We start from the raw sequence: 17,914 nt of genomic DNA, 5'->3' as shown, positions 1-17,914 counted from the left end.
TGTTTGGAGTGTTTCTGATGCCAAGAAAGACAGTATGGATTTCACAGAAAAAATGACGTATAAGTTAAAAAACACAAGTACATTGTTTAGCCTAAAAAAGTGGAGACTGAGAAGGCATATGACAACAGTCCTTAAGTATACAGAGAAGGTTTGCAAAAAGGAAAGTAAAAATTTTTTCTTTGTGTGTGTGGTAGCTAAGGCAGAGGCTGATGGGCTTGCATTGTTGGATAGAAGAGTCATGTTAGGTAAAAGAAGCAGCTTTATTATGATAAAGATAATGAAACAGAGGCATACATTCATTGGAATAAGATTGATGTGTTCCTTATCTATAGTCATTAAGAACAAAATAAACTATCAGGAACTAAATAAACTGGTCCTTTCCTAGTGCAAGATGAATGCTCAAGATCTAACACTTTTTCCCTTTTATTGTCCATTATGACAATTCATTTGAAAAAGGGAAATAAAAGTGTTGCTGTGACTGTTCAAAATTGTCAAGTTGTAGCTTAGCTTTGTGAAGAAATAAACCAAAAAAAAAAAAGCACTAGGAAAAAAAAAGCTTTTTTTTTTTTAAAATTTGTGTGAAAACTAATTTTTTTAGGGAAGAGCTGAGTAGACCAAAACAAGTTATTTGCTTTTCCATTTCATGGTGAAACTGGTGTTATGTTAATTCAGAAGATAATTGTGTTTTCTTTACACTTTTTTTCAGAAAAGCAAAATAATCAGTGCCATTTGCATTGCTCTAGACTTCTCTGCCTTGAAGATGTCATTGGTGTGTGTAGGCATCAACTATAACAAGCTTTTATATTCTACCACTTTCTATACCTCATTTGAGGGACTACATGTATTTTACTTAATAAGCAGTTTGGTCTTGACCAAAATCGCACTGAATTTAAAGGGCAGACTGTTACTGATTTCTGCCCTGCTCTGGATCAGACTTTTTGTGAAGTATCACACTTCCTTCGGAAAGCTGTGTGTATCATAATTATGTATAATATATTATGCTACCATTGTTCACTAACTTCAGTGCTATGCAAATGAGTAGGGCATACTAATGAAGCATCAGAAGTAATTTAAAGACACTCCAGTCGATAGCAAACCATTTCTACATACTGTGTATGTATTGTAATGTGGATTTCTGTCTCTCTACTAAAGTTTTCTTCAAAAGTCAATTTTTTTTTTCCCAGGTGAATCAGACATGCTTCATATTCATCCAGATGCCCTAAAGATGGGACTGAAGCAGTGTAAGTATAACACATATGAACATCAGCCCCCTTGGAAATTTTTAAAGATAAATATTTCCAAACCTCAAAACTATTAGCTACCTAGGATTGTATAGGAAGTTCTCATTTAGAAGGTTACTACATTCTTAGAAAACTCTAGTACTTAATTTTAATATTTAATAATTATTTTTAATCTATTTAGTGCTTACAGGCAGAAGAGCTATTGAGAAAAATTGGGCTATTGGCAGAAGACAATGTTGTCTAGAGCATGTTTAAACATACGAATAATGCCTTAGTTGAACTATGCTGTTTGTCACAACAAAATGATTACAAGTAAAAGATGACATGCTTTAAAAAAATGCATGCATAAATCATGTCCAAATCTAAGACACTGGAAATACACATCTTACCCTAAAGTCTATGACTGATATACAGTATTATGATTTACAAAATGAAATCTATCCTTTATTCTGCATGTGTTTAGCACTGAATTATTCAGCTCAATAACGGACATAATAATCAAAATAGTAATAATGAGAATATCTTGGTTTTGCCTGAGGCATGAAGTGGTGACACCATTTGCTATGTTGTGTTATTACGTTCTTACTAAAGCCAGGGATTTAAGGACCTAGTTTTCGAGGTAAAAAAAGCCTTAGTACTAACCATTTAGTTCTTACACACTGTTATTCACTTCATACTCTGTTTCTGATGCTCCTCTACAAGCATTTACACTTGCCTACATGCCAAAATTTTATATCAGCAGGTTACATTAAGAACTGTTAAATGAACAGTGGTTTATGTTTAGTGCTTTCAGACAATATTGTTTACCTGAGTTTCTAGATTCAGGTCACTTATTTATTTAGTCTTGATCTTCAACCACCAGCTGTTCTTCAAGGTAAACAGAGAACAGAGATCAGGAGTTGTTTCTGGTAAGACCTGTATTTTCTACTGCTCATTTTTTAATTTTTTCTTTAATTTGTATATCACCAACAGGTTAATACTTTTTAATCAAACACGTAAAGATTTTTAAAACAGGTGTTAATCTGTCTCTGGACACAAAAAATTCATACAAATGGCTAAGAGCATAGTGGCCAAAGGCTGAAAGAAGAAGAGAAATGATCAATTTCTGTGACTTCTATTTAAAACAATTTACTGGAGAGGAAAAAAATCAAAATTATTTATTGAAAAGACAAAGCAAGGATATGAATAAGTAGTTTACTTGAGAATGATCTCAATGACAATCACTGAAAGATAATTCTTAGACTGGTCCCTGATTTTGGAGTTGTTTCTCTACTTTAATCCATAACGTTTAATATAAAATATGTAAAACCTTTCAAGCAGGAGAAGCATCCATGTCTCTCCTTCTCTGATGATTGTCATAATACAAGAATCATGCTTTCTGCTGGTTTCAGAGTGGTTTTAAATCTCTGCTACAATGACACAGCTTCTCTGGGAGGGCTGTGGGCTGCCCTTCTTATCAGAACCTGCACTTTCCTAACTTTCCCCATAGGATAAATCTGTCAGTGTCCCGAGCGTACACCTGCACTCCTAAGGGTTTTGTTGCTTGGACTCAGTGACAACTTTGATATTGCAGCAGTGCTGCACTGCAAAGGGCCACTGAGCTGTCAAAGAGCTATGAGAGCCCCTCAAGTGGCCCATGCACCTTTTCCCTTTCCTCGGGATGTGCTTCTGAACTAGGCTTTTGCTTGTGGTCCATCTCTGAGCTACGTGGCGGCTACACCAGTGAAGAGCCAGGTCCTTTGTTGATCCATATCCTGAATCTTATCCACAAATGTGAACTCACATCAGCCCCATCGTTATGGACTTGTTGATGGTCATGGGACTGTGGCTAACTGGTTACCACCATCAGGCCTGAGATTCTCTCTTGTCGCATTCCTGTCCCAGTTTCACATCGCAACTTCCCCATCACCACAGACTTGTCCAATGATCTAGATTCTTGGCTCACCTTAGCTGCCACCCCTGAGCACGCTCATTTGCTGGGGTACACTGGGACTTGGCCCATTCCTATTCCCTAATAAAATCATTCTCCTGAGAAACATTAAAATACCTTTGAGCAAAAAAGGACATCAATATTAGTTGCTGGGTAAATTGGAGATAACATTATTGAACAGCTCACCTGTTCTCTGGGTGAGTTGTCCAATGATGCTATCACAAGAAAGGAAATCACACCCTTCTAAACGAAAATTCAGCAGCTTCTACCAGAACAAATATCATTGTATATGGTAAAGTGCCCACTATTGCTAGAGAGTTTGGCACTCTTTGCAAACACCTAATCAATGATTTTGTGTGGAAGAATGTCAACTTTTTGTATCCCTGTTACATCAGTAATGACATAACTCAAATTTATAAAACAGAAACTACTATTGAAAATGTACTTCAGTCCCCTATTGACACTTTAAGGCTATAAATTGCCATGACTCAGAAGCTGACATAGCAAGTGAATGTTTTGGGCTAAGGTACCTAAATGTTATGAAAGCTCTACATTGAAAGAAGAAGGTCATGCTTACACTGTACTATGGATTATGATATAGAAATTTCATCTCCAGCAACAGTATACCTGTTTAATTTTTGGAATATGTCTATTTTAATTAAGTATGTGGAGAAATAGAGTTGATGATCGATTATTCCAGTGTCACCCTCCAATTCCTATCCTGCTTTTGGGAGCTGAGCTCACAATCCCTTATGGCATGTCACAGCATGATGCAAATGTACTGGTTCATATTGATGCCAACTAGGGGATGTCACATGAAATTATCCTTCAGTTATGCATTATATAAATCATGAATTCTATGCAATTTGACTTGAAAAAGACCATATCTGGAATAAAAAGCATGTAAGATATAGTCAAATATTTTTAACACAGTAGGGATTCTTGTACCTAGGAAGCAAATCTTTAGCTCACAGTGTTATCATTCTTAATAAACAGAATAAATGAAAATAGAATATTGTAAATTGCTGACAAGAATGTGAAGAAAGAGGAGAGAGTCTGTAAATTGTTCACAACTCCTAAGACTTCTTGAACTATCACCTTTCAGTGAAATAAAAATTAAGCAATTTTTTTTTGTCTTGCAAAACTCTCAGATTTGTCCATACTTTCCATTCAACTTTTACACAAACCCGTTAAACATGCTTGACAAATGCATTATTATTTATGGACAAGTTTGTGAAGGATGTCTAGTGTAAATATTCAGAATTTGTACAGATATCTACATATAAGCATTAGGTAGATTTGCAAATGGAGTAGTTTATATGTCATCTACATATTCAATTCGTGTATGGCAAAATGAATACACTCCAAAAATCAAATCAAAACATTTTTGTAATCTTTGTTAAATTTTTCAATATTCTATCATTGCAAACAATCTGCTTTTTAACACAAACATCTTTTTGTATCTGCTTTTCCTATAGAAAGTTCTCCCTTTATCGTAGTTGTGGACACTTTCCTGTTTGAATGACTGGAGATCCACAGTAAGAGCATCATTTATTACAAAACCATTTTTATTATTTTCTCTGAGACTACAAAAACAAAAAAATGTTTCTAAGGTTTCTATATGGATCAATCATCAGACTGTACTTTAAGAGCTGAGATGGAACAACCTTTCACCTCCTCAGATATGAAGAGTATACATGAAAGGAAACAAGAAATATTTTTCTGTGTTACAGAGTAGTATGAGGTCAAAGATGATCATTAAACCTCATGAGAAAAGCAATTGCTGCTGTGTAGTTTTCATCTTAATATACATTTATAGCAGTATTCAAAGCCACAAATTAAATTAAATAATACAATATCAAATATTTGCTCCATGAGTTTCTTTGGACTTCTTCCACAAAACAAATGGTAGTAGAAGTGATTTTTGCCTATTGTCTTATTGGTTTTGTTCTCATACAGAAAGATTAAACAGGAAAATTGCTCTGCATGTGTGACATGCATGTGACGACATTTTGTCAGGTCTGTAAGAACACATAACATTCGGTTATTTGAATATATATAGAAAAAAATATTTATTATAATCAGTGAAAAGTTGAACTTTTGTAACCCTGAATTTTTACTTTCTTGCCAAGATCATAAAGAATTCAAAAAATAGAATAAATAAAACATTTACTGTAGGAATGTCTGTAGAATGACAGCAGACGGAGACATTTTTCAGATGTCCAGTGAGACTGCCTGTCTTCTGGTTTGTGTTGTGCTGCCTTCTGACATAATGTCACCATACATAGACCAGATCTTATACCTTGTTTTGTCAAAATAGTCCTACTGAGGTCACAGAAGAAAGAAATCTCTCTTGGACAATTCAATTTAAAAGTTAAAATTCTCAATGTATTTTTTAATTGCAACCCTCCTTTCCTTCTGGTTACTCCATGAAGGTTCTCTTGCAGGGCTTGAGTCTATTTTTTCTGTAATGTCTATCCAAAGTAAGAGCACGTTAATGTCAGCTTTGGAATACGTGCATCCTCATCTGAGGTGCACAGGCAAAAAGTTTACTTACAGAGCAGCTGGCATAAATGCTTCACTGTGGAATCACCAGACTCCAACAGTGGAAAATTCTCTGACTGAAGCACCTGAGGTCCGATGTTAGCAACAGTGATATGAGGACCCTGCTTCGGCAGGGGGGTTGGACTAGATGACCCACAGAGGTCCCTTCCAACCCCTACTATTCTGTGATTCTGTGATTCTGTGAGAAACAACTTTCTTTTAATTTGAAAAGGATTTTTCTCTTGGAAAGAGGGAAAAAAAAAGCAATTTGGACCAGAATTCATCAAATAAATAAATAGAATGAAAGATTTTATGTTTTTGTGTGCATGGACCTAGATATGAAATTAATTTATTAATCTTCTTTCAACATCAAGATTGCCAGTCAAGAAGTTTACATGTAAGTGCTGTCCATTCAATTGCTGTAAGAACATAAAGTCTACTCATACATTTCCTGAGGTATCTTTTTTTTCCAGGAGAAGGAGGCACTCAGCAAAACAGGTGCTGCTACTGAATTGCCTTATATCCCAACTCACACTAGTATGTTGATGGAGCCATTTTGTAATCACAAAACCCTCTACTGACTTACCTCCAGAGTCTTCTAGTCCCTCTACCGGACTACACCAGCTGAAGATGTAAAAAGCCTCACTTTAAGGGAATGGCTTTTTGTCTTAAAATATTATTAATTTAATCACAATAAATAGCAATATTAAAATTTCATTTGAAAAGTTTGAAACTTCATGTTGTTCACTTTTCCAGACAAGTTATTTGAACAATTCTCAGATGACTAGCAGGGAATTTAACAGGAAAAAGATCTGCTATATTGCTGCAGTGGCTATCCTAAGTTCTGCTGAAATAATTTCTGATTTGCTATATGCTGGATCTGTTCAGACAAAAGCTCAGCAGATCATCTTCCTGTCAGACTGTGAATTTCGTGCATCTCAGATGGTTTTAGGTACAAGATGATTTCCTGTACCAAATTAAAGAAGTTGGATAGCTTTTTGTGGGTGACAGTTTTGGAATAAAGCATCTAAAATCTATCTAAAGTGTGTTTTCCATCATTAAACTATATTCAGAACCTGATTAGTTCTGTATCTAACCCTAGGAAAACAGTTCAACAAACTATTCAAATGAATGTTTAACTGAAGACCAAGCTATGTTGTAAAACCACTTGCACATGTCTAAGGTTAAGTACTTCTTTGTATGCTGAAGATCGCCACAGTGATCAGGGTCTTGTAGCAGTGGTTCTTCCAAATATTCTGGCTAAGTTTTGCAGACCATTGCTCTTGATTCCCAGAATGAGTGTCTTTTTTGTGAGAAAATACACTGAGTTATCTCTCTTTTTTGTATTTCCTTTTTGAGTTAATTGCCGTGTTAGAAAGATGAGTTTTCTATCTCCTAGTTCATCCACTTTCATTTTGATTCCTCCCTTGTTCAGACTCATAGGTACACAGTCACACACACGGAAACACAAGTTGCATCCAAATTATAACCAAGCTTCAAGGATGAGTGAGTTGATCAAATATCCAATGCAGCTTCTGTGGGCTAAATAAACACATCTTATGAATGTATATAAAATGTGAAGGAAGGTTGTAAAGAAGATGTATCCAGGCTCTTTTCAGTGGTGCCCAGTGACAGGACAAGAGGCAAGGGACATAAACTGAAACACACGAGGTTACATGTGAACATAAGGAAACACTTTTTTTATTGGGGTAGTGGGTGAGCACTGGCACAGGTTGACAGAAAGGTTGTGGAGTCCCCATCTTTGGGGACATTCAGAAGCCTTCTGGACACAGTACTGGGCAACTGGCTCTTGGTGATCCTGCTTGAATAGGTGGAAGTGGACTAGATGACCTCCAGGGGTCCTTTCAATCTCAACCATTCTGTGATTCTATGATCCTTCATGTGGAACCAAGAACTTACTATTAGTCAGTGTAATTAAAGTATTGGTAATCTAAGACTAATAAAATTATGAATCCAGTTAAAATTATGCTAACAGTTTAAATCCAAAGTATTGAATTACTGAAATGAAATAATTCCTTTTGAAAAAATGAAAATTGAACTGCTGCATTTCAAAGTAATCTTTCTGTTTTTCTACCCATGACTATTCAAAAATTCCACTGAAATTAACAATTTTAAATTGTTTTGTGTGAGAAATTAGTGGTTCTACCAGTCCCAGATAAGCCAAATTTTTGAAATTGGAAACTAAAGCACAGAACACAGAACTCTGGTAATTCTAAAATGGGATATTGGAGACAAAGTTCCCAAATCTTCACAGCTGGGGACCTAGCCTGCCTAGAACTGTACTCTAAATGCTTTCAGATTCCCTCTGTGTAAGAGTGAAAATACTGAGAACTGGAGAAGTAGCCTTCATCATCAGAACAATGGCGCTGAGCCAGGTATTTGGAAACTCATCAAACCAAAAAATTGCTGAAAAACATTTCTGTTGCAACAAGTAGTAATCTCTGTAAGAAATCTTTCACTGTAGAATTCATGTAAGTCTGAAGAGTTCTCTCACATATAGATGGGGGAAAACAGGAGGACCCCTTTTATTCTTTTCTTACTCTATGTTTATAATCTCATCATCAATAAGAAGGAGGAAGTAAGTGTAATAAATACACAGGAAAAGACTCAGTGCTACCTCTTTTTCCTTGTCTACTAATAAGTTTGCTTTTGTCTGATAAAAGTTACCTTTATCCATATTATATAAACTTTTCTAGTTGCTTCCATGACTGAACTTATCTTTTCTTTATTTTTTTTCTAAAAAACTCTTAAACACAGAAGTCAGATGAATGGACCTCTGTTTGCCTGTATCACTTTTTTCACCCTCTTTTTCTTCAATGCGGACAGTACATTCGTCAGTCTCTAGTCACAAAATGCAGCTTCTGTTTCACTATAAAATCCTTCCAGGCAAGCCATTGGTTGCAAATTTATAATCTAAACTATTCAGCTCCTCCAAGTTCAGCACATCAGAATAAACAAATGGTAGTATGCACTTAAAACTAAAATAGGATTTTCTTCAGGGAAATACACATCATCACAAGCACCTGGTTTTCTTAGCAGAAATATAATCCACAAGGGCATTCCTCTTCGAATGATTTCAGCAGATATGCCCGAAGCATGAAATATTCTACAACTTCATAGTAGCCAAAAGGACAGCACTCAGATATGGTAATTCAGCGATCACCCAAAGTTGCTTACTGAAGGTTAAACAAGTAGTATGGGCACAAAAAATTGTCATTCATTAAAATAATGCAGCTTTTAAAATTAACTTTCCTTCTCTTGAGGATGTTTATTATTTTCTCAGACAGCTAAAGTAAGATCAGATGAAAGATTAAGATTTTGAAAGATCTGATGCCAACAAAAAGTAGTTTACATAGTATTTATTCAGTTAGATACAAATTTCATGCCTTTTTGCTATAATAGTAAAAAAAAAAAAAAATCCTGCTATTGTAAAGAAAAATAAAGAAATCTTTTGAATCTTCTAAATGAAACAGAGAGAAATGTGAAATTTTAGCTAGAATTATCTCTGCTGGAATGGTGGAGAGCTTGAGTTGTTTACTCTACTTGACGTGCTTGTGTTCTACTCATGTTTTACTCTACTTGATGCTGAAATGTAGTAGCACTAAAACAAAACTCCAGTATTTCCATTCCTGAAATGAGACAAGTTAAATGATCTAGGAAAACAAGCATCACTTTGTTCAAAAATGTTTACTAGACCCATCTGAGGACATAAGAAAAAGGAATGAGCAGAAAAAAAAGGAATGAGCAGAAAAAAAATAATAATGCTCTTCTTTGGACAGGTGAAGAAGACTGTCTCTTTTTGAAATAATGGTGAATCTAATGGAGGATTTAAAACATGAAGAAAAGAAATATTTGTACTCTGAAAATCTGAAGAATTTTTCTTTTATATCTCTGGAAACTGTTGTAATCACTTCTGCTATCTCTTTAAAAAATTTTAGCTAACTTGCAGCCACTGTGGCTGTCTGTTCTTGTGTTCATGATCAAATGTTTGTATTACACTTCAGTTTTAGAAAACAGTATTTTCTTCCTTTCATCATGCTTTAATTCGGTGATAAAATTTGTAAACAACAAAGAATTCATTAAAGAGCGAAGCTAATTGGTTAACATTTCATTTGCATAGGTAATTAGGAAATGTGTGTTGTCTTTTCCTGTGCTGGTTAAATAATAAGTCAGAGCTTTTCCCTCAGCTTTGAATGCATTTAGTGTCATGGTAATGTTTTTAACAATAGAGGTCTTTGATAAGGACAAATTGTCATGATAGGCCTGGAGTTTCTCCATATTTTGAAGGAGAATTGGTACTTATTTTAATCTTTAGTCTTCTCTGCTTATTCTCATTTAAATGTTCTGAAAAACAATATTTTTGTTAATGTGAACCAAACTGTGATACACTCACTATAGTATAACCTGAAGTTAGTCATCTTTAGCAGTGGTCGAATTGTTTAGATATTGCTATTCCAAATTTGTATATGTAAAATTGTTTCATACTAACAGTTTGATTTTTTTATGACCCCTTATTATTTTATGCATCCGAGTGAGGACCTGGCTTCTATAAGTTGTTGTTCTTTCTTTCATTCTTGAACAGTTACTAAAAAACTTTCAGATTTTTGTATGTGGAGTATAGGCAACAAAGATAACAAAAGCAAAGAAATAGTATTAATAAAAAAAAAAAAAGAAATAAAAAAGAAGAAACATCTGTGCTTGGCTTTCTTCTGCAAGGTTTATGAAAAATGATTTGACAGATTGCCATCAGAAGCAGTGATTATTGAACAAAGTCTTCCCGAAAGCACTCTGATTTTCCTTTACAGTGACACTTCTACCCAGAGCTGAGCACTTTCATATTTGGAATCTACGCTGAACTGTGACAATAGGAATCCTGATATTCAGCTGATGAGAACTATAGAAAATCCTAATACTAATATGGCTTTCCACGGGGATTATTCAAGGGCATAAAAAAAAGGAATAAAGGGGGGAAAAAAGTATAATAATAATATTCAAAATTATTTTGTCTATATCTAAAGGCTCTGGGTTTAGGGTAACACAAGAATTGAATGGCTGTAGTTCAGAGACTAACTGCCCAGAGGACTACAAGGCAAACAAAATCTAGAAATTATCTCTTTACATTTTTAGCCTGTGTTTTCATTACTGCAGTAGAACTACAGGGCACAGAGATACTCTGTGGATTAGACTTTGTACAAGATGCTGTAGATATGAATCTCTTGTTCAGAATGAATTGTTATTACTTTTCAAAGTTTCAGATATTATTGTAAAAGTTGGGGTTTTTTTGTTACAATAGCTTTGCTATCTTATTTTCCAGTTAAGCATTTTAAATAATTTTACCACCAGAAAACTTCAATGAGTTCAATATGATCGCTCTGTTCCTCCCTGGTTTTGGTTTTTAGTTGTGGGTTGTTTTTTTTCCCCTAGAACCAAATCATAGAATCATAGAATCATAGGTTGGAAAAGACCTCTAAGATCGTCAAGTCCAACCATCTGCCGAACAACACTATGCCTACTAAACCATATCCCGAAGTGCCATATCTACACATTTTTTGAAAACCTCCAGGGATGGTGACTCAACCACCTCCCTGGGCAGCCTATTCTAAAGTCTGATTGCTCTTTCAGTAAAGAAATTTTTCCTAATAACTAATCTAAACCTCCCCTGATGCAGCTTGAGGCCATTGCCTCTCGTCCTATCGCTAGTTACCTGGGAGAAGAGACCAACGCCTGCCTCATTACGACCTCCTTTCAGGTAGTGGTAGAGAGCGATAAGGTCTCCCCTCAGCCTTCTCCAGACTAAACAGCCCCTGTTCCTTCACTTGCTCCTCATAAGACTTGTTCTCTAGACCCCTCACAGCCTTGTTACCCTTCTCTGGACACGCTCCAGCACCTGAATGCCTTTCTTGTAGTGAGGGGCCCAAAACTGAACACAGTACTCGAGTCGTGGCCTCACCAGTGCCGAGTACAGGGGGAAGATCACCTCCCTACTCCTGCTGGCCACACTATTCGTCATACAAGCCAGGATGCCATTGGCCTTCTTGGCCACCTGGGCACACTGCTGGCTCATGTTCTGCCAGCTGTCAACCAGCACCCCAAGTTCCTTTTCCGCTGGGCAGCTTTCCAGCCAGTCCTCCCCAAGCCTGTAGCTTTGCATGAGGTTGTCGTGACCGAAGTTCAGGACCTGGCATTTGGCCTTGTTAAGCCTCATACAGTTGGCCTTGGCCTATAGATCCAGTCTGTCCAGGTCCCTCTGCAGAGCCTTCCTATCTTGAAGTAGATCGATGCTTCCGCCCAGCTTGGTGTCATCTGCAGACTTACTGAGGGAGCACTCAATGCCCTCATCCAGATCATTGATAACGATATTAAACAAGACTGGACCCAAAACTGAGCCCTGGGGAACATCACTTGTGACTGGCCACCAGCTGAATTTAACTCCCTTCAATACCACTCTCTGCACTCAGCCATTTAGCCAGTTCTTTATCCAGCAAAGTGTACACCCATCTAAACATTGGGCAGCTAGTTACTCCAGGAGGATGCTGTGGGAAACAGTGTCAAAGGCCTTACTAAAGTCCAGGTAGACAACATCCACAGCCTTTCCTTCATCCGTGAGGCATGTCACCTGGTCACAGAAGGAGATAATCTTGGTCAAGCAGGACCTGCCTTTCATGAATCCATGCTGGCTGGGCCTGATCCCCTGATTGTCCTTCTCGTGCCCAGTGAGCGCACTCAGGATGAAGCGCTCCATAATCTTCCCCATCACCGAGGTCAGGCTGACAGGCCTGTAGTTCCTGGAATCCTCCTTCCGGCCCTACTTGGGTGTTGCTTTAGCGAACCTCCAGTCATCTGGGACCTCCCCTGTTAGACAGGACTGCTGATAGATGATGAAGAGAGGCTTGGCCATCTCCTCCAACAGTTTCCTCAGCACCCTTGGGTGGATCCCATCTGGCCCCACAGACTTGTAAGCATCCAGGAGGCACAGCAGGCCATTAACTGCTTCTTCCTGGATTATGGGAGGTTTGTTCCACTCTCCTTCCCTGTCTCCCAGCACTGGGGGCTGACAACCCTGATTATAACCAGTCTGACTATTAAAGACTGAGGCAAAGAAGGCATTAAGTACCTCAGCCTTTTCCTCATCCTTGCTGGCAATGTTCCCCCTTGCATCCAATAAGGATGGATGATACAGAGTTAAGGTGTATAGGTTTTCTTATAAAGACAATTTAGTAAGAATACCTGGCATGAGTCTAAGGCACAGATCATGGTCTGAAATCACCTCTGGAGCCTGCTTGACTGATAAAGACCCTTTTGTGCCCCACAGCTATGAAGCCTCCTCTAAATCAGCAACCTAAGATACCATAAAATCTTTGGTTTGAAGCAAGTATAAAATTTCTCCTGGTATGAATGATTTCCACTTACCTCTGTGAGATCACAAAAGACTCACTACCGTATCAGCTGTACTAGTCATTTCCACTGGCTCATGTTTCAGCAAGGTCATAGCAGGACGTGTAGTAATGCAGAACCAGAACTTTCACTAACCTTTCCAAACAGGAGTCAAGGTGAAAGTGCTTGCATCTTTGCCCTGTGTAACTCTGCTGTAGGTGCCTCTTCACAGCCATTCTTCACATTCATTCTTCATGCCATTGAAATCAGCTTTCTCCATTACTACTGTTTTCAGCAGCCTAGGGCCCTAAAAAACAACTGTATTTTGTTCCTTTTGACTCACAGTATTTACTTGGACTTAACCTCTGCCCCACTGTGTTAATCTTTCAGTCAATGTCAAAAGCAGATAACAAATAGTAAAAATCTTCTTAAGAATAACTGAGCCAGTGTCAACGACAAAGGAATATCATAAAATTCTTGCCTGCAAGTTACGAAGGGATGTGGCATAATAGATGATCACTAGATATTGGAGAATGAAGGCTTCTGTGAAACAAAGGAGGTAGTGGGAGGTAATATATTATATGAGACTAAATCATTTATTTTGGTGTAGCAATAGACTTGTAATTATTATGTCTTAAGGAGATAAACAAGGAAACTAGTATGTTTACTAAAAAATGTTATTTTATAAACAAGAAATGAGAATCTTTAAACTCTGGATGTGGAAAGAAGCGTAATTTTGGTTTTTTTTTTTTGTTTTTCATAATAGAACTTATTTAAAGAATAATAACAAAAAGTTTACACCAGATGATGAAGAGGTTTCAGGGCAGGATGATAAGGACGTTAAAGCTTCTGAGACAACATATCACTTGTATTAACATTCTTTAGACTTTATAAAATACAATTGTAAATGATCAAAAAATATTTTTATTATATAGATATTTTAAGGATATTTGGTTTTTATTACTTATTTTACAGTTTTCATCACAAAGGCAAGGTTTTTAGACTCCATGATTTTCTATTTAAATGTATTTTATAAAAAGGAATGTCATTGTGTAAGTTTATGGCTGCTTTATTTGGTAAAAACTTCTTATATCTATTTTTTTATTTCCAAGGACCTTTCCAAAGGCAAACAATTTCTAAAACAGTCAATAAATACTAGACGAAGAAACACAGAGCTTTGCTATGCAGCTTAACAGTTGAATAGGAACTATATAAACAAGTTGTAATTATAAAAAAGAATAGAAAATATATAAAAAGTATTTTTAGAAACCCAGTCAAATTTTATTAAAATAAGCCAACAATAAATGATTTGTCTAGAAGTAAATATAAAAACTTAAATTAAGGAAAAAGTTCAGTTTTAAGGAAATATTTCAATTAAAATATATATATGCATATTCATAACCACAAACACTTTTAACAGTCCATGTAGGAGTAAGAAAGAAAATTTTTAAAACTGCATATTTTGATGGTTTAATGGCTAAGAGTCTGTATGAGTGGAACACAATTTTTGTGAAACATAACAGTATTTACACATAAAGTCATTTTTAGCTATCCATGTAGTCTTCCAAGACATCATTAATTAAAATCATGTAGAATGTGGTAGAAGTGTAAATACGTAATATATATGTGTGAAAAAATGCTGGGAAATTTTAACATTCCCTTCTGTCTTGACTATTGGATATTATTATTACAGTCCTGTTTCTTCTGTGATATTTATGTCCCAATCCGATATCGGGGAGGTTTTGATGCGATCCCAGAAGACGAGATTAAAACGCAAACGCAGTCATATGCCGTGCAACCTTGTAAACTTTATTTTCGGTGAACCGGGAATCGGAGGTCTGGTGGGGATGGCGGGGAGGGGGGGGGGGAAGAAGACGAGACACAAAAAAAAAAAAGGGTAACTGTCAGAAAAACCCCAGCGGGCAAGGAAAAGAAGTGCGGGGGGGAGAGGATCAGTTACCACCACCACGGATTCGACGATGTCCAGCGATGTCCAGTCGGCTCAGTCTCTGTGCAGGTGTGGAGCCCTGGCGAGAGTAGATCCCAGCAGCCAGGCAGTGAGGAGGAGAGCAAGAGGGCGGCGAGCAGAGCAAGAGGGCAGCGAAGAGAGCAAGAGGGCAGCGAGGAGTATGTGCTGCCCTTTTATAGGGGCATTTGCGCATGCGCAGAGCATGTCTGCATAAGTGCAGTTCCTGTCATGCGTGCTGCCTGCTTAGACAAGTCCGTTTTTGCCCGTCCACGGGCTACTCTGTGCACAAGCGCTTTCCTGCAGGTAGTTGTGGTGGCTTCCTTCCAGAGGCCAGCAAGAGATGGCGATAACAATGTCGAGACAAAACCAGTTTTTAGCGGTCTTCTACACCACTCCAAGGCTTGACATTGCTGCCTTTGCAGTGGTGTGGGAGGTGGTGGTGGTCTAGAGATACAGAACGAGAGGGAACTGAACAAAACAGGGAATAATACATGGTAAAAACATTAAAGCAGCAACTGCGCATAACAGAAACAGTAGTAATTGTTTTACCCATCATGTCCCTGGCAACCAGGACCACAAATCACCAGTCCAATCATTCCATGTTTGGACTGGAACGTGAGCAATTCTCCTAATATCTTTGGTCAGTTGGAGGACCACTTCGCCTACATCATCGATCTCCAAGCAACAGTTAGAAATATTTAGTTCCCCCACCCCCCCCCTTTTCATCTAACAGGTAATCCAGGACCATGTGATGTTGAAGGATTGCCGTGCGCATCTGTTGAGACTGTCAAGTTAAAAGGTCTAAGGCATCTGCAGTTTTATTAGTGATGATTTCTAGAGCTGCTTGCAATCGAATTATCCGATTTAAATTATAAATTGGTTCTCTTGCGCCTGATATTGGTTCATTGGGGTTCCAGGTGGCAAGTCCATAATACTGAATTATCCTCTCAGGAGGCCACTCATCACTCCCCCATTTTTGCGTTCCACCCAGGTTAACCTCAATAGATCGCGTTTTACGGGCAATCCTTTCATCCCCTAGATCATCATATACTCTTATCCCCAGACGAGGTCGACCCGTCTCTGGGAGGAGGAAAAACATGTGCCGGATAATCCCTAAGTAACAAGTCCCTGACCATTCTGCCGGTAAACATTTGTAGGCAGTATGTCCGCAGATCCAATCATGACCCCTTTCTGCCTTAGTGCCATAAACAAATGGCCCAGCTGTCTCCCTTGGAGATTGAAAATGAGTCATGTCCTTGTCGCCAAAAGGGCTAAAAAACTCAGTAGGGCTGTCATTTATGCGGCTAGTGCAGTACCAGGAGCCAGAATCATTTTTCCACTCACACACTTGACTATAGGGGTAATAATTGGACCGTTGGAGGAAGGTTTCATTTTTGCTTGACCAGTATCCCTTAAATGCCCAATTGTGTCCGGCTTCATCAAGCCACATCCATATGTGGACACCTCTATCTTTATCAGCTAACTTACGGGTGAGTGTCTATTTGCACTTGTTTTCCCCCAACATGGATCCCTCCCTCCTGAACATGGTTTAAATAATATTGCCCGACAGCCGGAAACAGAATTGGCCATGTTCCGCTATCACCCCAAGTAGAATTCATGGTCTCACTGTAATTGCTCACAATCTGGGCTGGGGTGAGGGGTGTAGACGTCCATGGCCAGCTCGATAACCCCAGGGGTCCACCACAGACCCAACAGTGACTCAGATTAAAAGTTCGACTTACAGCCTTGGCTAACACCACAAACTCATTGTCCTTAAAGGGATCATAGGGATCAGTGGGAGGTGGAGGAAGTGGTTTTCCATGACTTCCATAGATGCATCCGCAAACTAGTATGACCAACAATAACATGCAGATTCTGATTAAGTCACAACCTGTGTCCATTTTGCTTCCTCTGGGATGGTGTGTCCGGGTCAGTTGTTCCTTCCTGGAAAGTAAGAACACAAACAAACTCACTTCTCAGGTTAGAAGGAAGGAATAATAATCAACCTGCCAGGCTTCTCACAAACCCTTTTCTTCTCTCAAGTGCAGGGGGTTGTTTTCCAGGGGGTGTATGCTCAAACGGACATGACACTGTTCACAAGAGGATATACATGTTTTGCATTCCTCCCTGGTAACTGGCCACCATTGAGCTTGTGCCTCACAAAATAAATCATACCATTTCCATACGGAGGCTCTCTGGGCCACCCCGTCAGGGAGTGGGGTTCCCGTTAAAACTGCTTTGGTCACTTTAAATGGGTCCCAAAGGATTATGCGTTGCAGTCGGATAGTTCATTCAGCCTGTCTCAAAGCCAGACTAACTGCAAATAGGCCCTTTTCCCAAGTTGTGCACCTTTTTTCAGCGTCCTCGAAACTACGTGAATAGAATCCGATGGGCCGAATGGACCCCTCCGGTCCCTTTTGCCACAACTGAACTGAGAGCCCGGTCCGGGCAAACCCCCATTCGATTTGGACTGGGTCCAGTGGATGGACAGGTCCCAAGGCTTGGTATGCATTTGCCTCAAACACCAACAGTCGTAATGCCTCATTGTGGACCTGGGTCCACTCCCACTGGGCCTTTTTCCACAGTAAATCATACAAAGGTCTAGCAATAATCGAAAAATCAGGGATATGTTTCCTCCAGAACACAAGTAGTCCTAATGCATGTTGCAGATCTTTCTTTGATTCTGGCATTTTAATTAGGTCAAGGGAGGACAGAGTATCAGGGGGGTACAAGTCATTCCCCCGCTCCACCAGATTCCCAAAAATTTCACTTCACTAGAAGGGGCTTGTATTTTTTCGGGTGGAATCGTCAATCCTGTACGTTCTAAATGGGTGA

Source organism: Opisthocomus hoazin, chromosome 5, assembly GCF_030867145.1.
Source record: "Opisthocomus hoazin isolate bOpiHoa1 chromosome 5, bOpiHoa1.hap1, whole genome shotgun sequence".
Lineage (NCBI taxonomy): Eukaryota > Metazoa > Chordata > Aves > Opisthocomiformes > Opisthocomidae > Opisthocomus > Opisthocomus hoazin.
The sequence above is the reverse complement of the archived record's forward strand: the minus strand, read 5'-3'. Positions refer to the sequence as shown.